The following is a 24,949-nucleotide window of genomic DNA, read 5'->3' on the forward strand; positions in this document are numbered from 1 at the left end:
CTTAAATAATAACGTTAGACCCAATAACTCAAAAAATCCCATTGGCCCCAATAACTTAAATAGTACAATTAGCCCTTATAACTCAAAAAATGACATTAACCCCAATAACTCTGAAAATCCCATTAGTGAGACTATATGTGTAAAACTTAATGGAAATGTAAAGTGTATGTTCACAAATGCCAGAAGCCTAGCAAATAAAATGGGGGAGCTTGAGGCCTTGATACTGGAGGAACATATTGATATAGTTGGGGTCACTGAGACATGGCTGGACTCCTCGCATGACTGGGCTGTCAATCTGCAGGGGTTTACATTGTTTCGCAAGGATAGAATGAACAGAAAAGGTGGTGGAGTCTGTCTGTATGTAAGAAGTGGTATGAAAGTCAGTGTGAACGATGTCATAGTGTGTGATGATTCTGAGGAGGTGGAATCACTGTGGGTAGAATTACAAAAGGAGGGAAATACTGAAAAAATAATATTTGGTGTAATTTACAGACCCCCTAATATCACTGAAGAGATAGAAGGTCGGCTGTATAAACAAATAGAGAGGGCCGCCCGGGCAGGTACAGTGGTAATAATGGGAGATTTTAACTATCCAGATATAGATTGGGGTCCGGGGTTGGCTAAAACTACAAAGGGGCGACAATTCCTAAATTTATTGCAGGATAATTTTATGGGCCAGTTTGTGGAGGACCCAACAAGAAGTGATGCCTTGTTGGATCTGATCATTTCCAACAACGCAGAGGTGGTTGGTAATGTAACTGTGAGGGAAAACCTTGGTAATAGCGACCACAATATAGTTACTTTTGACTTAAAATGTAGAAAACAAAGACAGACGGGGAAAGCAAAAACATATAACTTTAAAAAGGCAAACTTCCCTGGGTTGAGGGCTGCACTACAGGACATAGACTGGGGGAGGTGTTCTCAAATGCTGATGCAGAAGGTAAATGGGACATCTTTAAATCAACTCTAAATAACTATACAGCTAAATATATACCAAAGGGGAACAAATATAAACGATTAAAACTAAATCCTACATGGCTGACAAATGAGGTTAAAAGAGCAATAAACAACAAAAAAATAGCCTTCAAAAAATTCAAATCTGATGGGTCAGCTATAACATTTAAACAGTACAAGGAGCTTAATAAAATCTGTAAAAATGTAATAAAAACAGCAAAAATTCAAAATGAGAGACAGGTGGCCGAAGAAAGCAAAACTAATCCTAAATATTTTTTTAGATATATAAATACAAAAAAACCAAGGACAGAGCATGTAGGACCCCTTAATAATGATAATGGGGAGGTTGTCACGGGCGATCAAGAGAAGGCGGAGCTACTGAATGGGTTCTTTAGTTCTGTATATACTATGGAAGAAGGAGCTGACATTGGACAGGTCAGTGCTGGGAACACATCATGTAATGTACTGAACTGGCTTAATGTAGAGATGGTACAAGGTAAGTTAAGTAAAGTAAATGTAAGCAAATCTCCAGGGCCGGATGGACTACACCCAAGAGTTCTTAGAGAGGTAAGTTCAGTAATATCTGTACCCTTGTTCATGATATTTAGAGATTCTCTGGTGTCTGGTATTGTGCCAAGGGACTGGCGCAAGGCTAATGTGGTACCAATCTTCAAGAAGGGCTCTAGGTCTTCGCCAGGCAATTATAGACCGGTAAGTCTAACGTGCATTGTGGGTAAATTGTTTGAAGGACTTATAAGGGATTACATACAGGAATACATAGGGGATAATAGTATTATAAGTGATAGCCAGCATGGGTTTACTAAGGATAGAAGTTGTCAAACCAATCTAATTTGCTTTTATGAAGAGGTGAGTAGAAGCCTTGACAGAGGAATGGCTGTGGATATAGTGTTTCTGGATTTTGCCAAAGCGTTTGATACTGTCCCTCACAGACATCTGACAGGTAAGTTAAGGTCCTTGGGCTTGGAAACTTTAGTTTGTAACTGGATTGAACACTGGCTCATGGATCGTACCCAGAGAGTGGTGGTCAATGATTCGTACTCTGATTGGTCCCCGGTTATTACTGGTGTACCCCAAGGTTCAGTACTGGGCCCGCTGCTGTTTAATTTATTTATCAATGATATAGAGGATGGTATTAACAGCTCTATTTCTATCTTTGCAGATGACACCAAGCTTTGTAGCACGGTACAGTCTATAGAGGATGTGCATAAGTTACAAGATGACTTGGATAGACTAAGTGTCTGGGCATCCACTTGGCAAATGAGGTTCAATGAGGTTCAATGTGGATAAATGTAAAGTTATGCATCTGGGTACTAATAACCTGCATGCATCGTATGTCTTAGGGGGGATTAAACTGTCAGAGTCACTGGTAGAGAAGGATCTGGGTGTACTTGTAGATCACAGACTACAGAATAGCATGCAATGTCAGGCTGCTGCTTCCAAAGCCGGCAGGATATTGTCATGTATAAAAAGAGGCATGGACTCGAGGGGCAGGGACATAATACTCCCCCTTTATAAAGCATTGGTACGGCCTCACCTGGAATATGCTGTTCAGTTTTGGTCGCCTGTTCATAAAAGGGACACTGCGGAGTTGGAAAGGGTGCAGAGACGCGCGACTAAACTAATATGGGGCATGGAACATCTTAGCTATGAGGAGCGATTAAAGGAGTTACAATTGTTTAGTCTTGAGAAGAGACGTTTAAGGGGGGATATGATAAACGTATATAAGTATATAAATGGCCCATACAAAAAATATGGAGAAAAACTGTTCCAGGTTAAACCCCCCCAAAGGACGAGGGGGCACTCCCTCCGTCTGGAGAAGAAAAGGTTTAGTCTAAAGGGGCGGCACGCCTTCTTTACCGTGAGGACTGTGAATTTATGGAACGGTCTACCTCAGGAACTGGTCACAGCAGGAACAATTAACAGCTTTAAAGCAGGGTTAGATACATTCCTGGAACAAAATAACATTAATGCTTATGCAGAATTATAAAACTACATCCCTTTCCCTTATCCCCTTACATCCTTCCCTTCAATCCCTTGGTTGGACTTGATGGACGTATGTCTTTTTTCAACCATACTAACTATGTAACTATGTAACTGGCCCTTAAAAGGAGTAGCTCTAGCTGGTAATCTGGCTGACCAAGACTATCCATGTCTTATATGGTCAGCCATTATTTTGAATGGGTGCCTCGTAATACTGCAATTTTCCTGCAGCGGATTGCTTGGGATTTCTAACACCACATCAATCACTAATGTTGTTCTGGGTTCACTATGTCACCAGCAGTTTGGTGACAGTTTTCGGATTTTTGTGAACATTGGAAATGTTAAAAATAAACTGTAAAAGTGAAAACAAGTGAAAAGGCAATGGACATACATCATACAACTGCCAGATGACACAAATGGTTTTGATTTATTGTTATGGATTTTAAACTCACTGGACGACATTTATCATTGCCTTTGGACAGTTTTTGTGTCTACAAAAGGAGCAAAAAAGGCGCAAGCAGGGTTTATTTGCACCTTTTTTTTTTTTTTTTTGCGCTTTACACAATTCTGCTGATTTTGAGTTGCAATCCACTGATTTTGACAATACACATTATATAGAAAGGTTTTATGAACTGTGCCTTTTTGTGAAAAGGCGCAAAAAAGGCGCAAAGCCACTGAAAATTCTCTAAAACTACACCAGACCAGACTTTTTAGTGTATGTGAAGAGAGCAATTTCAGAAAATGTGACCTGCACAAAATGTATCAAATGCTCTGTGACCATTTAATAAATCTGGTGCTCCTACACATTACCAGCACACAAAAAGAAAGTATAGAAAAATGCTTCACCTACAATGATAAATGCCGGCCATTGTTTTTTGGTCATCTTAGTTTTCATATCTATTCTAGATGACTAAGTATTTTTCATTTTTTTATGTAATTCTAATAACAAATAATATAATTTCAGGCAAGGGCACAATGTTTGGGATGTACTCAATCTGGTGGATGACCGAGAACTACTAGTCAGGGTATAATCTCCTTTCTACCCCAATGAAGCATGTATAAAATAGAAAAAATAAAGTGACTGGTTCTCAAGGTCTTAAGAAGAAAAGATGGTGTACGTGTATGAATGTAGTTATGGATGTGTTAAGTAATTAATTTTAAGAGTTAGAGAAGTATTGTTGGTGGTGTAATATAGGTGGATTTTAGCTGATGAGTTATTGGTGGTGTAGTGTAAATAAGCTATTGTCAGTTTGAAGGGATAGTGGTAGTAATTAAATGGTGTATAGGTGTAGTTATGGCTATAATTGTGATTATGACTGAAGTGAGAGAAGAGAAAAGAAAAAGAGAAGAAAAAAGGAGACAGAGAAAAGAAAAATGGAGGGAACTTGGATAGATTCAAAATTGGTACAATTTATTATAATGTATAAAAAAGGAAAAAGTGCTGGGCCCTAGCACTAATACTTTCCAGTATTTACAATAAAACAAAAATAACAATAATAAGAAGATAATCAGCAGAGTCAATAGACTGAAGCACTAATTCAGATATTTAGATAACTTGCTCACAAATCAGCAAATCCATACTGGACAATCTGTGTTTCATATATGATGTCGGTACTGCGACCGTATAACAGTTCACCACAGTTCAAGCGACGGTATTGTACCGGGACTGCTCTCACACGGCCTCCTCGTTCTGTGTATTACCAGCGCGGTCGCAGTACCACGATCATATTCCCCGGCTGTCGTCTTATACTTTACAAATTGTCAGCGCGGACACATCACCGCGAACATATTCCCCCGCTGTTGGCTGGTACATGGTAAATTGTACTTTGGGAGTCACGTCTGCAACATTGTTTGACTGTTACTTTGTTTCCGCGGTCGCAGTACCGCTAATTCTACACAGTGGAAATTACTATACGGCTACTATTCAATAGAAAAGAGAAAAGAAAACCAGGGCAACTCACCAAATACGTAAACTTCAAGCTTCTTTATTAATCCATGAAGGGTATAAACAGTGCAAGACACGGGTGGACAGAGCACAGGGGGACATTAGTTTGTGGCCCCGAACTAACGCCCCCCTGTGCTCTGTCCACCCGTGTCTTGCACTGTTTATACCCTTCATGGATTAATAAAGAAGCTTGAAGTTTACATATTTGGTGAGTTGCCCTGGTTTTCTTTTCTATTGAATATTTGCATTGGACTTTGCTATTACCAGTGAGTACCATCAGACGTGGTTGAGCCAGCAGAGGCATTGGATGTCAGGTGCTAATAATTAGGCGAGCTGTGCCGAGTTTTTCTCTCTACTATTGAATATTAATATACGGCTACAACACCGTCGCTTGAAGTGTGGTGAACTGTTATACGGTCGCAGTACCGACATCATATATGAAACACAGATTGTCCAGTATGGAATTAGATTTGCTGATTTGTGAGCAAGTTATCTAAATATCTGAATTAGTGCTTCAGTCTATTGACTCTGCTGATTATCTGCTTATTATTGTTATTTTTATTTTTGTTTTATTGTAAATACTGGAAAGTATTAGTGCTAGGGCCCAGCACTTTTTCCTTTTTTATACATTATAATAAATTGTACCAATTTTGAATCTATCCAAGTTTCCTCCATTTTTCTTTTCTCTGTCTCCTTTTTTCTTCTCTTTTTTCTTTTCTCTTCTCTCACTTCAGTCATAATCACAATTATAGCCATAACTACACCTATACACCATTTAATTACTACCACTATCCCTTCAAACTGACAATAACTTATTTACACTACACCACCAATAACTCATCAGCTAAAATCCACCTATATTACACCACCAACAATACTTCTCTAACTCTTAAAATTAATTACTTAACACATCCATAACTACATTCATACACGTACACCATCTCTTCTTCTTAAGACCTTGAGAAACAGTCACTTTATTTTTTCTATTTTATACATAATTTCGGGCTAGGCATATTTTCTTTCCTGTTTTTAGCAAGTGGGACAAACCTATCATTGTGCCCTATACTCAAGGAAGTCACGAAAATTATAGCTAATTTGTACTTTGATTTTCTCACAGCTCATCCTTTTATTTTTCTCTCCTTTGTAGTATTTGTTATCTCAGACATGTCCTGACATTGACAGAAAGGACAGGCAAGATTCCTAATGTACAAAGCCAGATAATGGTCATTTGTCACACTCAAATATGGATTTTCTGCTTAATCTTGTTGGCTCATATCTAGCATGGAGCCAAGTGGTTGATTATAGTTGACAACAGAAGTGTAACAATAGGTACAAAAGAAGTAGTCATTCCTAGCCCTGTTTCCTAAGAGGATATAGGCCCCTCTGCCACATAAGGCTGCTTTCACACTATAAAAATACTTCCGTTATGAACGCCCGTTATAAAAAGCCTGGAAATCGTCAGTTACAAAATCACGGTACAAAATCACTAACGGACGTTATTTTGTGACAGGCGAATGAACGGGAGAAATAGTGCATGCACTAATTCTCCCGTTACTATCGCCCGTCGCAAAATAATTATGATGATTATTAATAATGGGCGATAACGTGTTAAAACGGCTATTAGAAAAATCCCTAGACTATAATGGGATTTTCTAAAAACCGTTAGTGATTTTGTACCGGCCGTATAACTGCCGATTTCCAGGCTTTTTATAACGGGCGTTCATAAAGGGAGTATTTTTATAGTGTGAAAGCAGCCTAAGAAGATACCATGGCCCAGATTTGTCTGAGACAAAAATTGTCTGGTGTTGCCCATAGCAACCAATCACAGCTGATATTTTATATCTTAACCAGCTCTGGTAAAATGAGAGCTGAGCTGGGATTATTTGCTTTGGACAAATCTTTCCAGTTTTTGTCTCCAGTTTTATCAGACGGACTGATAAGTCTGGGCCCATGTCTCATAAATGGCACATGATAGGTGACAGGCCATGTTACACATTTTGCATTGGGGCTCAAAAGATCTTATTCAGGCCTAAGGTTGAGAACATACCAATATTAGCTGTTTTTCACCTCCTTTGAGGGGCATTCCCGGATTATGCATTTAAAAAAAAAAAAAGTATGTTCATTTATTTTGCTTCCTTGGGACTCCTACTATTTTGCAATGGATGCTGCCTCATTAATATTTTCATCGCTGCATTTTGAAAGCTATAACATTTGTGTAGTAATATGGGGGTTTGATTTTTTTGTAAAACACATATTTTTAATTAAATTATTTTGGAGTACTTTGAATGCATTGTATAATCTTTAAAGGTATTTTTCTGGGAGGTGTGGAAATGCAGCAATTATACTTTTTCATCTTGTGCACAATGACTTTTTTTTTTTTTTTTTTACATTTTTGCTGTATGGTGGCTTCTTTTTGCAGGATGACTTTTTCATTAGTAGGTTTTGCAAAACTTTTTTTGTCTTTTTTACTTTTTTTTGGGGGTGGTACTGTACTGCTTTTAAATAAGAGCTTGTTTTTCACCATTATCTGTAGTTTTTCACTATAGCACTTTTGCCGTTGGCCTTTGTTTTGGGATGTGATGTGATCAAAAATCAGCAATTTTGGAGTTGGCATTTTCTTCTTTTTAACATTAACACCGTTTACCACATGGGGTCATTAATAGTTTATTTTAATAGTTCAGATATTTCCACATGCGGCGATACTAAATATGTATATTTATTATGCATTTTCAATGTTTTTTTTTGTCCCACAGGGGACTATTTCGTACAAAATTTAACTTATTTATACTGATCAGTTTTATGAATAGGCATACCATTGATCAGTGTTATCTGCGTTCCACTTCTGGCAGACCAGAGAAGAAGATCATAGGAGTTGGGCAGGAGGTGGTAAGGAGACCCCTGGCAGCCATCTTTACCCATCGGACCTTCACAATCGGGATGCAGATGGTCTTATGAGTACCTCAGAGCCCTGCTTATACTTATACTTCACATACCAGTGTCAGTATTGATCTTGGCATCTGAAGGATTATTGGTGGACATTAATGGAATCCCTGATGTACGCTATGTCCGTTGTTGTTATCAGCAGCCGACTGGTTCCGATCACCGTGTCAGGAGACGCTGTGATTACGAAACCCTGCGTCGTGCCTGTACGCTGATGTGCACTATGTACCAGGGCACAGTACCTACTTGTATATCACATGTCCTCTCGGGGTAATTATCGTTATTGGCTGCACATGATCCAGCGTAAACAGGTGGCATGCAGTCGGCAGTGATGAATTTAAAGTCTGCACGAATGAGCGCTAAATCCATTCACTTCAATGGGTAGGAAAATACGCCGCAGCAAATATGCAGCAAAATGTGGCTTGTGTGACCCTACCCAATATCTATAAAATGAAAATCATGGGAGTTACTAAAAGCATCTGATCAGGTGCTATTAGCTGGAAGTTTTCCACAAGTAAAACACTATGGCCTTCATTTACTATTGCATACCCAAGTCTTGCCGGGTTGTGCGCCAGAAATTCTGTTTACGCTAGAATTTGTGCCAGAATTGAAAAAACCCGACTAACTCTCCATTTTACTGAAAACAAAAAACAAAAAAAAAACTAAAAGGGGCATGGCCATCTGGAAAAGGGGGCATGGCCACCAAAAGGGGCGTGTTCCCGACATTTTCACAAAAACCAAACATATTTACTAAGGTTTCCACAAAAAATGTGGTGAATTTGAGGAAAATCCGACAGATCGGAGCCTGTGTAAAAAAAGCAAAATGTAGGGAAAAGTGTAAAATGTAGGGAAACCTTAGTAAATACAATGGGAAAAAAATTGTAGGAAATTAAAACCCACAAAGAAATCTACACTCTACTCTTAGTAAATGAGGGCCTATGTGTTCCTTTATGCTAACCATCACTTATTTTCTATTACCGATGTAAAAGGCAATTTCCCAAAAACAAATAAAGGGATATGAGCTCTATTGCGCCATTTCTGCTGATTCATTTTTGTAATAGTAACACAAACACACACAGTCACAAGTCACAATATTTATAGGGAAACGCTAAAATCACAATGTAACGTGTTCATTTGGAAACCACCTATTCATGACTGTGATAATCTTTTATGCAGATGGGTCACATACTAGTGAATTTGTTTGTCTGGTTCTTTCTTTTACTTTTTATTTCAAATATGGTAAATTTCCCTTTTTCTTGAAAAAACACAGAGATGTGTAGGTTGGCACATGTGCATGACTTCCTTTCTAAGAAATGGAGTTGTAATCAAAAATAAATATGCCGTCATTCCCTTGTCAGTGTGACTTTCGATTAAAGAAGCACTTCGGGAATTTTTGTTTTGAATAGTCTATTATAAGAGATTAATTTAGATGTTCTTGTGTATACTGATTGGTTACCTGTTTTAACTCATGAATCAGGCATGGGTTAGGTTCCATATTGGATGCAAATCCCTCACTAAAAATATGACTTGATAATGCTGCCTTTCTCATGAATCCTCTGGCTTTGGGTATGGCTGAGCTCCAACAATTCTGTGTGCAGATGGGAGAAACTTCTAGATGGTCAACCATCACTGCCACACTTCTCCAATCTGGATCTTATGGCAGAGTGGGCAAAAAGAAGCCTTTCCTCAGTATAAGGTACACAAAATCCCATCTGGAGTTTGCAAAAAAGACTTTGGTCTGATGAAACCTCAATTTAGAATTAGGCTCAAGTCTAAGTTTCAAGTCTAAAGGTAACCAAGCACTGCTTATCACCTGCCCAATACTATCCCTATAGTGAAGCATGGGGAAGCATGGTGGTGCCAGCTAGGACAGGGAGACTGGTCAGAGTTGAGAGAAAGCTGAATGAAGCAAGTACAGAGATATTCCTAATGAAAACCTAATCCAGAGCCTAGATCTCTGGACCTCAGCCAAAGGTTCACCTTACTAAAGAAAATGGGGAATATATCATTGTCTGGATAGAGGAAAAGCTGACCAGTTGCCCACAGCAACCAATCAGATTGTTTCTTCAGTTATTAAATAGGCCTCTGAAAATTAAAAGAAGCAATCTAATTCATTCCTATGGGCAACTGATCATCTTTTCCTCTACACATGTTTTCATAAATCTTCCCCAATGACCCTAAGCACACAGCCAATACAAGACAGGAGTGACTTACGGACAATTCTGTGAATGTTCTTTTGAAGCCAAGCCACAGCCTTGACTTATACCTAATCAAACATCCCTGGAGAGAGCTGAAAATGGTTGTCCACCGATGGTTCCCATCCAACCTTACAGAACTTGAGAGGATCTGCAGAGATGAATGGCAGAAAATTCCCAAATCCAGGTTTGCAAACCTTGTGGCATCATACCCGAGAAAACGGGAGGCTGTATTCGCTGCTAATGGTGCTTCATTTAAGTAAAGGGTCTGAATACTTATGTCCATGTTAAATTTTAGCTTTTTGGGTATTGAGGCATTATGGGGTGTTGAGTGCATTTTGATGGGGGAAATGTGTTGATATTAGCGCAAGTATAGATACTTTCCAATTTCTCTGTGTATACTCATTTGAGACAATTATTCAATATTATGCTGTTCACAAAATATGCTTATTTTTAACAAACAGTGAACTCTGTTTACAAGAAGTTAGTTTTTTCCACGAAAATATAGGTGCACATAAATGTATTGTTGCTGGTCCAGATGTGAATGAGATATTTAGCACCTGCTTCCTCGTATAATGAATTGAGCCAAACAGGTCTTCCTGTATAATGAATGCAACAAATATAATAAAGAGAAAAGCTTTGAGGCTTGTAAACATATGTTAACTACTGCTAGTTGTAGGATTTGGATATTGCAATAAAAACTTTTCTGTTATTATTATTTTATTTATTTTTTATTACAGAACTCCCTTGATTTTAGGACACTGTTCATATGATAAGTAGCTGACATACATATCATACCATGAAATCAAGTACAATAGATATAAACAAAGTTACTGACAGGCTCTTAAAGAGGGAGTCAGGACCCTGGCAAAGAAGAAAACAGGTCCCTGACCAAGAGGGCAAAATAACATGATTTATCATCACTCACAATAAGGCTAGGGCTTCCTAGGGATTTTGTCTGCGACATCGGCTGTGCATCGTGTTGCAATACGGTTGTGTGGATCATGTTTCATCATGGCTAAGCAAAGTAAATGGGGTAATGTTACAAAACATCCATCCCTATCATAATGAATAATTATTTGAAACCATGTAAAACTTGAAAGGGTGTGTTGCATTTCTGTTTTTTTTTTTTTTTTAGGGGATTTTAGAGATTTTCTTTTTATTTATTATTTAATTTGACTTCTTTGACTGGATAGCGAGATTGTGCTTTTCCCCACAGTTTGCTGTATATAAAAGTCACAGTGATCTGTACGAGTAAAGGTTGATAAGTGACTCTCTGTGAAACAATTGGTGCAGTCTTCTGGGGAATTATATGCAGAAACTGAGAAACAGAAATAATAATTTTACTCTTTCACTCTTAGGCTGGGGTCACATGTAGTATTTTGGGCAATATTTGTCCAGCTTTTGGTTAGTATTTTTAGCCAAAACCCATTGACTACACAAGTAAATGAATGAACATTCTGGACATATACAATAAGACATATACAATAATCAATGAACATGTATAACTTGCAAATGTATGACAATCCATTAACTCTGCTGTTGTCAATGGTGCCCTGGATGGAATCAAGCAGTTACAGAGTAGGGAAGGCCCTCGTCTACACAGTGCATCTTTTATGCCTCTTTATTAGAGCTGTTTTTACTTATCTGGAAGAGATCTTTCCTTTTTGTGCTATATAATTTGCCCTTGAAGTCCTGTGTCTAATCATTAGTTGAGCAACCAATAACGTCTCCCTGCCCCCTTCGTTTTATGACCGGCAGTTCTCTTGCAACTCCATGAGAAACATGTTTTCTCATCATTGCTGTTTTTAAAGCAAAGTCTTTCCCTTTTCATGTCTAGATTACGGTGATACAATGGTTTTCCCGCAGCTTCATGCGAGAGAAAGGAATTCATGTAGAAAGAAGGAGATTTATGATAGCATTGTATTTCCATTTGAATATTCCAGTTAATAACATTCATATGTATTTCGTTTTCAAGTCTGACTCCATGCGCCATAGGCAAAAGGAAACCTTAAAGCTGTGTTGCTGGCAGGACCGAGTGAATAATTTAATCTGGACTTCATTCATAAACAGCAGCTCTCACACACAGCGGTGTGCTTTGCCAAATCGGAACTGAAGTGAGTGCCAGGATTTCCTGATTTGTTTACATTTCTCCCAAAACTTTTTTGCCCCGGACTCTGACAGAATTAGACTTCCTTTTCCAGTTTTGGCTCCTTTCATACTATTCTTGCCTGATGAACTCTGTCCCCTTTCCCTGCATTCTCCTTTGTTCTAGTCTCAGCTGCGCTCTTTTGTCTTGAAATCGGTGATAATGAAAGATGCAGACACATGATAGTATTGTTGTTTTTCATAAAAAAAACGGAACAGAACTCCATGTATGGTATTGTAACTGAGTCATGGGTTATTGCCAAATAGGAGATCCAGCGCTGAATATATATAATAACATATATGGTTGATGGTTGATCAATGCTTACCATACATGGTATTAGTATTGTCTATATATAATGAAACAAGTACAGAAAAAAAAGAAAAGTTTATTTATTTATTTTTTAAATAAATGAGTATCGGTGCCACAAAAATAAAACATTTACCATACTCCCCTGCCTGATTACCCACCACTGCCATTCCAATAGCACCTGGTCCCTGGTGCTTTCTACATTTCCCTGCTACCTATAATGCAGGAACTGCCTGCTCAGCCAATCAATACAGATGCCAGGCTACAACCCAAAAATATATTCCCCAGACTACACCAAAGGATAAATACAGACCCCTAGACAAGACCAAAATAAATTCTGAACTTAGACCCCCATAGTCCCCATACAATACTCTCTTAAATGGGCACTGTCAGACCCAAAAACTTTGGTTCCTTATTTTTTTTTTTTATATTTAATAAAGACAACGGCTCCTGGACATTCCACCACTAGGGGTCCCCATACCTACTGGGACACTAACCAGTCCTGCAGCAGCATCAGGCGGCTTGTCCATGAGTAATGGACAAAAGATGACTCATGGACAAGGCTGTATGAGCAGACACACCAATCACCTCCCACCACCACAAGGGAGGGACACCCCTTTCCCCTGATAGGATTTATAACACTGAGCTAAAATAGGTATTTTTTATAATAAACATAGGTGATAGAGGCATAAACATGACATGTAAATAGGCAGGATTAGGTACTGAATAACATATTATTATTATTATTATTATTTTTTTTTTTTTGGGGGGGGGGGGGGGGAATCAGACAGGGATGCTTTAAATTACACAAATCCAAGGTCAGACTAATACTGACCCCATACCTCCTAAATCACAACAGAATTTTAAACCAGGCTAGATCCCTAAATAAATTCAGACCCCAGAAAAGACTTCTAAGCATATGTAAACCCCAAAGTAGAACCCTAAATACATATATACCCAAGACCCCAAAACCCTCTACACAAATACAGACCCTCTATAGTACTACAGACACCAGACCAGACTCCTGATAAGGCAACCTGAGCTAACACAGTCATGTCCCAGACCAGACCCTCTAAAAATACAGATCCTGTACCAATTCTGAATCTCTCTCTCTCTCTCTCTCTCTCTCTCTCTCTCTCTCCTCTCTTTTCTCCTCTCTTTTCTCCTCCTCCTCCTCCTCCTCTATGGAGCCTGGCAGCTTTGGCCTCTTATTTTAGGACCTGCACATATATGATCATGAGAACATATTTATGCAGTCATCTCTATAGTAATCAGTCCAACACACCTCCATGCCCTCTGAGATTTTATGCACCATTGAATTACTGTTATTGGGTAATGCACCTTGCTTACCCCATGCCCCAGCCCTGAGCTCCATGTTTTTACAATTGTGAAGTTCTGAATTGTTTTAGACAACACTACATAACCCAAGATGATATCAAAGCTATGAATTCCAAGTAAATTGATGTGTCATAAACAAGGTAATAATGTACCGTATATACTCGAGTATAAGCCGAGTTTTTCAGCACGATTTTTCGTGCTGAAAACACCCCCCTCGGCTTATACTCGAGTGAACTCTCCACCCGCAGTGGTCTTCAACCTGCGGACCTCCAGAGGTTTCAAAACTACAACTCCCAGCAAGCTCGGGCAGCCATCGGCTGTCCGAGCTTGCTGGGAGTTGTAGTTTTGAAACCTCCGGAGGTCCGCAGGTTGAAGACCACTGCGGCCTTCAACATCATCCAGCCCCCTCTCACCCCCCTTTAGTTCTGTACAGTACTCGCCTCCGCTCGGCGCTGGTCCGGTGCTGCAGGACTGTCCGGAGAGGAGGTCGTCCGGTGGGATAGTGGTTCCGGGCTGCTATCTTCACCGGGGAGGCCTCTTCTAAGCGCTTCGGGCCCGGCCCCAGAATAGTCACATTGCCTTGACAACGACGCAGAGGTACGTTCATTACCAACGTACTTCTGCGTCATCGTCCAGGCAACGCCTCTATTCCGGGCCCGCAGCGCGGAGAAGAGGCGCCCCCAGTGAAGATAGCAGCCCGGAACCACTATCCCACTGGACGACCTACTCACCGGACAGTCCTGCAGCACCGGACCAGCATCGAGCGGAGGCGAGTACTGTACAGAACTAAAGGGGGTGAGAGGGGGCTGGATGATGTCGAAGGCCGCAGTGGTCTTCAACCAGCGGACCTTCGGAGGTTTCAAAACTACAACTCCCAGCAAGCCCGGATAGCCGATGGCTGCCCGGGCTTGCTGGGAGTTGTAGTTTTGAAACCTCTGGAGGTCCGCAGGTTGAAAACCACTGAGGGCGGATGATGACAAGAGGATGATGAAGGGGGGGGGGTGTGGGATGATGAAGGGGGGTGGGGATGATGACAAGGGGATGATGAAGGGGGTGTGTGTGGGATGATTACAAGGGGATGATGAAGGGGGGGTGGGATGATTACAAGGGGATGATGAAGGGGGGGTGTGTGGGATGATTACAAGGGGATGATGAAGGGGGGTGGGGATGATGACAACGGGATGATGAAGGGGGGGGGTGGGATGATGACAAGGGGATGATGAAGGGGGGTGGGGATGATGAAGGGGGGTGTGTGGGATGATGATGAAGGGGGGTGGGGATGATGACAAGGGGATGATGAAGGGGGGGGGTGTGGGATGATGACAAGGGGATAATGACAGGTGATGATGATGAGGGTCTGGATGATGACAGGCGGTGATGATGATGAGGATGTTAATGACGGGGGTCTGGATGATGACAGGGGGGGATGATGTATTTCCCACCCTAGGCTTATACTCGAGTCAATAACTTTTCCTGGGATTTGGGCCTCGGCTTATACTCGGGCCGGCTTATACTCGAGTATATACGATATCCATAAAAATAAAAGAAAAGTCTTTAGAAGGATATGCCTCATATTAGTAGGGGGAGCTATAATTTATTGCACATAGGCACATGTAAATAAGAGTTCCACAACAAAACAACAATGACACAATAGGGAAAATAACATCTGCAACCCCATAGAATGGCATTGTGGCAGCAACAATTATAATAAGTGCTGTTATTATTATTTGATACAAATATTGTGAATGAACACTGTGTAAAATAGTCAGATGGTTCCTGAATCACAATATTAACCTCATAATCTTGTTATGTTTATATACCTGATCATCCACCTTCCTATTGGGAATGAAAAGCTTCAGGAAACAAATAAAGGATTGTGTTCTGACAGTAGACGTGGGCGACACATAAACATACCACAATAAAGATGCCGAAGGAAAGCTTTGAAAACACCATGTATTACCTGGATATTACTACATAGACTGCAGAAAAACAGATGTCGGCATGGAAGAAGTCTTTGACATAACAATGAGTCATGAAAGTAAATCACAATCATAGGATGCATGACACAAGGAGGAACTGTGTAATGTATGCCTAGCAAACACAATCAATACTGTCATTTTCTTCTCGCTGAAAAACAGCCACAAAGGAAGAAGGTGCTTGTGAAGCTTTCTTAACTATTTTCCTGTTTTCGCATGACAATATCATCATAAAGGAGAACAATGGGCTCCGCATTGAAACAGACAGTCTTGGTATCTAGGGATAATATTATTTACTTGTAAAGAAGAAACAGAAGCCATAATAAAGACTTGTTGCAGGTGGTTGATACATATCAGATGAATCGTCTACCTTATGTACTGTAGTGTAACACTGTGCAGGTTTTACAGGGGTTGTCTTTGATTGAAAGGGGGTCTATATATATATTTTTTTTAGAAACAGTGGTATTCTTGTCCAAGGGCCATGTTTGTTCCAGTCCAGTGAATAAAGCTGCACTGCAATATATGAAACAGCCCTTTGTTTTCATTTGTACCCTGCCTCTTGCAACCCTACTGAAACTACAAACTTAAGAGCATGACTTCAGAATATGACTATACAGGGGTTGTCTGTAATCATGGAGACAAATAGGTCTGAATAGTAGCTGCACTATTGGCTAAATTATTTAGTTTTTATTAACAATAACAATATTTGGTTGTAAAGGACCATAGTCCTAAAGTTTGCTGCCTAAACTCCCTGTACACATGAATGCTTGGTTCAGTCAAGCTTTCATGTATTTTAGGGGTGGGGCGAGGGTGGTCGGGGTAAGCTGCCTGATGTCCTTTTGTTATGGATGAACCTTTCTATAGTGAGTGAAACTAGGCCCACCTGAGGATCTTCTTGGAGACAATACAAACCAATAAAAATGATGTACCGAATTTCCACAGCCGTGTGCAATTTATAATACTGGAAAACTGGTGTATTGTGTATTTTTTTTGTGGCACAGGGCCACAGAACCTCCCTTATGCATGTGGATCCAGTTGCCATTGCTACCCTATAGCTACTGGTGGGCATTTGAGGAGTAGAAGGGTGCAGTGGTGCCTACTGCATGTGCAAGGGGTTACATTTTTGTATGCCTGTCTTGTCGTGTGCGAAGAAAGGCAGCCCCAGGTTCAGATCCAGGTGCAGATCCAGGTTCAGGCCCCTCTGTCTAAATTCTCTCCAGGGTGGCCTGGATACTTTGAATATTGGCACTGAACTGCAGAAGACAGATCTTATACCCAGTGCTATGGATGTAAGTACAGTATAGCTATAGGGAACTGAGCCCAGGAAAGTCTTCACTGTTATACTATATACCATAACAGAACTAAGCCCAAGAGGCTCAAAATGCTCCCCAGAGAGAATGCTGGCTAGGGAATCTCGGTATAAAAAAGCACTAAAAGACCCTTCAGAGCAAAAGATCAACGTTCCCACTCCACTCAGCAGCAGACTAGGCCCTGATGAGCTACATCCCCATCAGAGATAAAACACTAGTCTGGCCTAACTGAATAAAGGCACGTGTGTCGCTGAAAACATGAATACTATACTGACTACTGCAGTACAGCAGATGTTCATTGTCACGATGCCGGCTGGCAGGTAGTGGATCCTCTGTGCCAGAGAGGGATTGGCGTGGACCGTGCTAGTGGATCGGTTCTAAGTCACTACTGGTTTTCACCAGAGCCCGCCGCAAAGCGGGATGGTCTTGCTGCGGCGGTAGTGACCAGGTCGTATCCACTAGCAACGGCTCAACCTCTCTGACTGCTGAAGATAGACGCGGTACAAGGGATTAGACAGAAGCAAGGTCGGACGTAGCAGAAGGTCGGGGCAGGCAGCAAGGTTCGTAGTCAGGGTGGATAGCAGAAGTTCTGGTACACAGGCTTTGGACACACAAAACGCTTTCACTAGGCACAAGGGCAACAAGATCCGGCAAGGGAGTGCCTGGGAGGAGGTCAGATATAGTCAGGGACCAGGTGGAAGCCAATTAAGGTAATTGGACCAGGCACCAATCATTGGTGCACTGGCCCTTTAAGTCTCAGGGAGCTGGCGCGCGCGCGCCCTAGAGAGCGGAGCCGCGCGCGCCAGCACATGACAGCAGGGGACGGGAACGAGTAAGTGACCTGGGATGCGATTCGCGAGCGGGCGCGTCCCGCTGTGCGAATCGCATCCCCGACGGCCATGACAGTGCAGCGCTCCCGGTCAGCGGGACCGACCGGGGCGCTGCGGAGAGAGAGACGCCGTACGCGCTCCGGGGAGGAGCGGGGACCCGGAGCGCTAGGCGTAACAGTACCCCCCCCTTAGGTCTCCCCTTCTCTTTGTCCGGTAACTGCCCCCCCTGGGATGAGGACACCGGGAAAGGATGGAGGGATTCCTCAACGGCAGGCAGTACAGCAGGAGTGGGAATGGGGAGGGAGGGCAGAGGGCGAGGCCTGGCACGGGGCAGTGTGACACCAGGACGAGGGCCATGAGGAGGCACCGAGGCTTGCCTGACTGGACTGGGAGGGGGGGAGAGGCACTTCTTAAGGCGGGCAGAGTCCATAACGACCTTAGGGAGACCGGATACAGGGGGAACCACAGGGTCACGGCAGGGAGTACTGGGAACCGGTTTAAGGCAGTCCTTGAAGCAAGAGGTACCCCAGCTCTTGATCTCCCCTGTGGACCAATCCAGGGTTGGGGAATGGTGTAGAAGCCAGGGTAGTCCAAGGAGAATTTCGGAAGTGCAATTGGAGAGGACCAAAAACTCAATTTTCTCATGATGAGGTCCGATGCACATTAGGAGGGGCTTCGTGCGGAAACGCACGGTGCAATCCAACCTGGCTCCGTTGACCGCGGAAATGTGGAGTGGCTTGACAAGACGGGTCACCGGGATGCGGAATTTATTCACCAAGGACTCCCGAATAAAATTCCCAGAGGCACCAGAGTCCAGGCAGGCCACGGCTGAGAGGGAAGAGCTGGCTGAAGGCGAAATCCGTACAGGCACCGTGAGACGTGGAGAAGCCGACTTAGCATCAAGAGACGCCACACCCACGAGAGCTGGGTGCGAGCGTGCGTTTCCCAGACGTGGAGGACGGATGGGGCAATCCACCAAAAAATGTTCGGTACTGGCACAGTACAGACAAAGATTCTCTACCTTACGGCGATTCCTCTCTTCCAGGGTCAGGCGAGACCGGTCCACTTGCATGGCCTCCTCGGCGGGAGGCCTAGGCGCAGATTGCAATGGAGACTGTGGGAGAGGTGTCCAGAGATCTAAGTCTTTTTCCTGGCGGAGCTCTTGATGCCTCTCAGAAAAACGCATGTCAATGCGAGTGGCTAGATGAATGAGTTCATGCAGGTCAGCAGGAGTATCTCGTGCGGCCAGAACATCTTTAATGTTGCTGGATAGGCCTTTTTTAAAGGTCGCGCAGAGGGCCTCATTATTCCAGGAAAGTTCAGAAGCAAGAGTACGGAATTGTATGGCGTACTCGCCAACGGAAGAATTACCCTGGACCAGGTTCAGCAGGGCAGTCTCAGCAGAAGAGGCTCGGGCAGGTTCCTCAAAGACACTTCGAATTTCCGAGAAGAAGGAGTGTACAGAGGCAGTGACGGGGTCATCGCGGTCCCAGAGCGGTGTGGCCCATGACAGGGCTTTTCCAGACAGAAGGCTGACTACGAAAGCCACCTTAGACCTTTCAGTAGGAAACTGATCCGACATCATCTCCAAGTGCAGGGAACATTGCGAAAGAAAGCCACGGCAAAACTTAGAGTCCCCATTAAATTTGTCCGGCAAGGACAGGCGGAGGCTAGGAGTGGCCACTCGCTGCGGAAGAGGTGCAGGAGCTGGCGGAGGAGATGGTTGCTGCTGCTGTAGCTGAGACTGAATCTGCTGTTGCTGCGACTGGAGTTGCTGAGTCATGGTGGTCAAGTACGACAGCTGGTGGTCTTGTTGGGCAATCTGTTGGACTAGCTGGGTGATCTGTCGGGCTTGCTGGGCGACCACGGTGGTGAGGTCGGCGACAACTGGCAGAGGAACCTCAGCGGGATCCATGGCCGGATCTACTGTCACGATGCCGGCTGGCAGGTAGTGGATCCTCTGTGCCAGAGAGGGATTGGCGTGGACCGTGCTAGTGGATCGGTTCTAAGTCACTACTGGTTTTCACCAGAGCCCGCCGCAAAGCGGGATGGTCTTGCTGCGGCGGTAGTGACCAGGTCGTATCCACTAGCAACGGCTCAACCTCTCTGACTGCTGAAGATAGACGCGGTACAAGGGATTAGACAGAAGCAAGGTCGGACGTAGCAGAAGGTCGGGGCAGGCAGCAAGGTTCGTAGTCAGGGTGGATAGCAGAAGTTCTGGTACACAGGCTTTGGACACACAAAACGCTTTCACTAGGCACAAGGGCAACAAGATCCGGCAAGGGAGTGCCTGGGAGGAGGTCAGATATAGTCAGGGACCAGGTGGAAGCCAATTAAGGTAATTGGACCAGGCACCAATCATTGGTGCACTGGCCCTTTAAGTCTCAGGGAGCTGGCGCGCGCGCGCCCTAGAGAGCGGAGCCGCGCGCGCCAGCACATGACAGCAGGGGACGGGAACGGGTAAGTGACCTGGGATGCGATTCGCGAGCGGGCGCGTCCCGCTGTGCGAATCGCATCCCCGACGGCCATGACAGTGCAGCGCTCCCGGTCAGCGGGACCGACCGGGGCGCTGCGGAGAGAGAGACGCCGTACGCGCTCCGGGGAGGAGCGGGGACCCGGAGCGCTAGGCGTAACATTCATCATACAGTTAGCACTAGTCATTCAAATTCATTTGATGCTTGCCTTCATCAATCAGGAGATGGAAGCATATGCTGAATCCTGATTGATTTATTGGGTCGGGGTGCCAAACTCTGCCTGCGCACCAGAAACAGGGAGAGCCTAGTGAAGAGAGGAGTGCAGGAATGGACCAGCGTGGTAGGCCGTCAGTGTGTAGACTCATCCGGACCACTTAGCTAACCAAATCAGAAAGTGAGCAGAGTGTTACAGGCTGCACTCAGGATAAGATACTATCTTTTTGTTCTCCTCTTAAATAAAGTTTATTCTCCCCCTCCCACTATCCCTAGTAATAACACCTTTAACCTAAACAAAGTATTTCCTGCCCCATTCTTAACCGCCTAATAAACGTTGTGCTGCCCAGTGCCAACACCGTGTTACTAACACCCAAAGCCTCTGAATAAAGTTTGTGATTTTCCCTTTAACTTTGAATAAAGTACCTGGTGACTTTAAATGTTAATAAGTACCTGCCACCAAATTAACTTTTCTAAACTAACTCAGGCTATGTTCCCTAACTACTCCTAACACCCCTCCCACCCTTAAAATTTTTTAGAGCTTTAAAAAGCTCTGTATTATACCTTTATTCTTGCTCACATAGTGCAATCTCCCAGAAGGAGAAAATAGCAGTTTCCCAGCAGTCATGACATCACTGAAGCCTGCTGGGAGACCACTTCCGCCCTCAGATTGTTGCAGAGTTGTGATGAATAGAAGACCTCAAGCTCTGTGCATCTTTCAGTGAGGCTCTTTGCAGCTTTCAATGCGGCTATGTGCAGCTTACATTCAAGTTCAGTACAACACTTTCTGAGTTTGGTATCCTGCCAGGCTGGAAGGGGGCCAAACTCACTGTATTAATTGCAGCAGGGAACAGAACAGAGCCACCTAGTGGCCATTTTTTTATTACATTTTAAACATATTTATGTTGATCATTTTAAAAGCAAGTCAATGGGAAAGTGTCTGGTAATTACACAAGGAACACTATATTAATCTTTTCATGACCCAGCTAATTAGTTTTTTCTGGCTCACGTTTTTTCCTCCTTACCTTCTAAGACCCATAACTTTTTTATTTTTGGACTGACAAAGCAGTTTTAAGGCTTATTTTCTGCATGGTGACTTGTTCTTTCCAGTAATACAATTTTTTTTTTTATCATACAATGAATCACAAAGCCAGAAAAAATTATATGCAGGACAAAATTGAAAAAAATATGTAATTGCACAAATTTCTAGGGCAGTAATTTTTTGGGAGTTCAAAATACGGAAAATCTGACATGCCATCTTTATTTTATGGGTCAGTATGATTCCATTGTTACCAAACTTGAATCATTTTTGATTCGTTTTATGGTTAAAAAAAAACTTTAAACCTGGAAAAATAAAAAATAACTTTGTTCATTACCATGTTCTCACCCCCATAACTTTATTTTTCCACCTACAGAGCTGTTTCAGATTAGTTTTTTTACGCCATTTGCAGTAGTTTTTAACGGTACAACATTTGTGTAGTTCTAGCTTTTTGATCACTTTTTATTCCATCTTTTTATGGATGTAATGTAACCCAAAAATCATCAATTTTGGCATTTGGAATTTTTTAGCGTTTACGCCGTTCACCATGCAGGATCAGAAACATAATAATTTAATAGTTTGGACAATTAAGCATGCGGTGATACTAAATATGTGTATCTTTTTTGCTTGTACACTGTTTTATTAAAAAAATGGGAAAAGGGGGGTGTATTGAATTTTTATTAGAGGAGGGATTTTTTTTAAAGTGTACTTTTTTGATGCACACTTTTTGGCCCCCCTAGGGGCCTATCATAAGCCATCATCAGATGTCTTACATAGATCAATGTAATGCTATTGCATTACATTGATCTATGAAATCTGTGGTCGCTTGCTAAGGGCTGCCAAAGGGAGCCCTAAGCAATCACAAAGCCAGAAAAGATACCAAGGACAAGGTAAGGCCTCGGGCTTCCCTAGCAACTCATAGCTATGGGACCACTAGACACCAGGGAATAGCGGCATTTAATGTTTAAATGCCGTAATCTGTATATATCACAGTATTTAAACAGTTAAATGACAGACATCGGAGCGTTCTCTGATGTCTGTCATTACCGGCAGATGTCAGCTGCAACAGACATCTCCCGTTCATGACGCGGACCCCCGTCATGTCCGCCCACCCAACACATTTTTAAAGTGGTACTCCGGTGAAAAACTATTTTTTTTAAATCAACTGATGCCAGAAAGTTAAACAGATTTGAAATTTCCCTCTATTAAAAAATCTTAATCCTTCCAGTATTTATTAGCTGCTGAATACTACAGAGGAAATTCTTTTCTCTGCTCTCTGCTGAATCATGAGCACAGTGCTCTCTGCTGACATCTCTGTCCATTTTAGGAACTGACAGAGCAGCATATGTTTGCTATGGGGATTTTCTCCTACTCTGGACAGTTCAGTGTCAGCAGAGAGCACTGTGCTCATGATGTCAGCAGAGAGCTCTGTGTTCCAAAAATAAAATAATTTCTTCTGTAGTATTCAGCAGCTAATAAGTACTGGAAGGATTAAGATTTTTTTTAAAGAAGTAATTTACAAATCTGTTTAACTTTCTGGCACCCGTTGATTTAAAAAAAAAAAAAAAAGTTTAAAGTTTTATTTGTTGACAGGTACTCTTTAAATGTGTACTGCTTTAGTTCCAATATAGGATTATCCCTTTTTTATTAGGCTCTTCATACACAACACTTGATAGCTAGGTCTCCTTTTTTACGTTTAGAAAGGACATTAACCTCTTGGTGACGATGGGCGTACAGGTATGCCCTTGCTCCCTGGTACTTAAGGACCAAGGGCGTACCTGTATGTCTATGGGAATTTTGGTTACCGCCGCGCGGCGGGCGGGGACCGGACAGGGATGCCTGCTGAAACATTCAGCAGGTATCCCGTGCAAACCCCTGGGCAGGTCCTGAGACCCCCCCCCCCCCATGTTGGCGATCGCCACAAATCGCCGATCAATTCAGATTGGTGATTTGCCGTGATTCCGGGCTGATCGGGTCTCTGATGACTCGATAGCCCAGAAAATAGGGATGATCGGAGCTGTCAGAGACAGCCCCAATCATCCTAAAGGATAGGAACAAGGTGGCAGGGGTGCCACCTCCTCCTATTCCCTGCGATTGGCCGGTCAGGAGTGATGAGCGCATTGCAGGGCAGGGGTGGGTGAAATTTGATTTCCTCCGCTCTGCCCACCCCTGGAAGTCCGGTTCAGAGTGGGGGAAGATGGCAGCGATGGTGTGGGGCCCGTGGATGCGGGGGGACGGCGATCACGCGGGTACCAGGGACCAGGGACCGGCAGCTGAAAGGATGGCAGGCAAGTGGCAGCGGCGACATCAGAGACAGGAGTGAAGATCGCTGTAAAGTGATCTTCACTGCTACTTCTAGGAGTTTCAAAACTACAACTCCCAGCATGCCCAGACAGTTATAGTTTTGCAACATCCGGAGGGCCACAGTTTGGAGACCACTGTGCAGTGGTCTCAAAACTGTGTCCTTCCAGATATTGCAAAATTACAACTCTCAGCATGCCCAGACAGTCCAGGCATGCTGGGAGTTGTAGTTCTGTAACATCTGGCCCTTCAGATGTTGCAGAGCTACAACTCCCAGCATGCCTGGACAGTCTCAGCATGCTGGGAGTTGTAGTTTTGCAACATCTGGAAGTGCACTTTTTGGAGACCACTATACAGTGGTGTCCAAACTGTAGCGCTCCAGATGTCAATTCAACGCATGCAGAAACTGTCCAGGCATGCTGGGAGTTGTAGTTCGGCAACATCTGGCCCTGGGCAGTCTGGGCATGCTTGGAGTTAAAGTTTTGCAACATCTAGAGGGCCACAGTTTGGAGACCACTACACAGTCTACAACTCCTACAAGTCTATAACTACAACTCCCAACATGCCCTTCGGCTGTCTGGGCATGCTGGGTGTTGTAGTATTGCAACAACTGAAGGCACACTGATTGGGAAATATTGTCTGTTTCCTAACTCAGTGTTTCCCAACCTGTGTGCCTCCTGCTGTTGCAAAACTATAACTCCCAGCATGCACTGACAGACCATTTAGTTTTAGTTTAGTTTAGTTTTGCAACAGCATAAGGCACATGGGTTCGGAAACACTAAGTTAGGAAACAGAGAGTGATGCGGAAACACTGGGGTAGTCTGTTACCTAACGCAGTGTTTCCCAACTAGTGTGCCTCTAGCTGTTGCATAACTACAACTCCCAGCATGCACGGTCTGTGAGTGCATGCTGGGAGTAGTAGTTTTGCCCCCCCCCCCATGTGAATGTACAGGGTACATTCACATGGGCGAGGGTTTA

The sequence above is a fragment of the Hyla sarda genome, chromosome 3 (genome assembly GCF_029499605.1).
Source record: "Hyla sarda isolate aHylSar1 chromosome 3, aHylSar1.hap1, whole genome shotgun sequence".
Taxonomy (NCBI): domain Eukaryota; kingdom Metazoa; phylum Chordata; class Amphibia; order Anura; family Hylidae; genus Hyla; species Hyla sarda.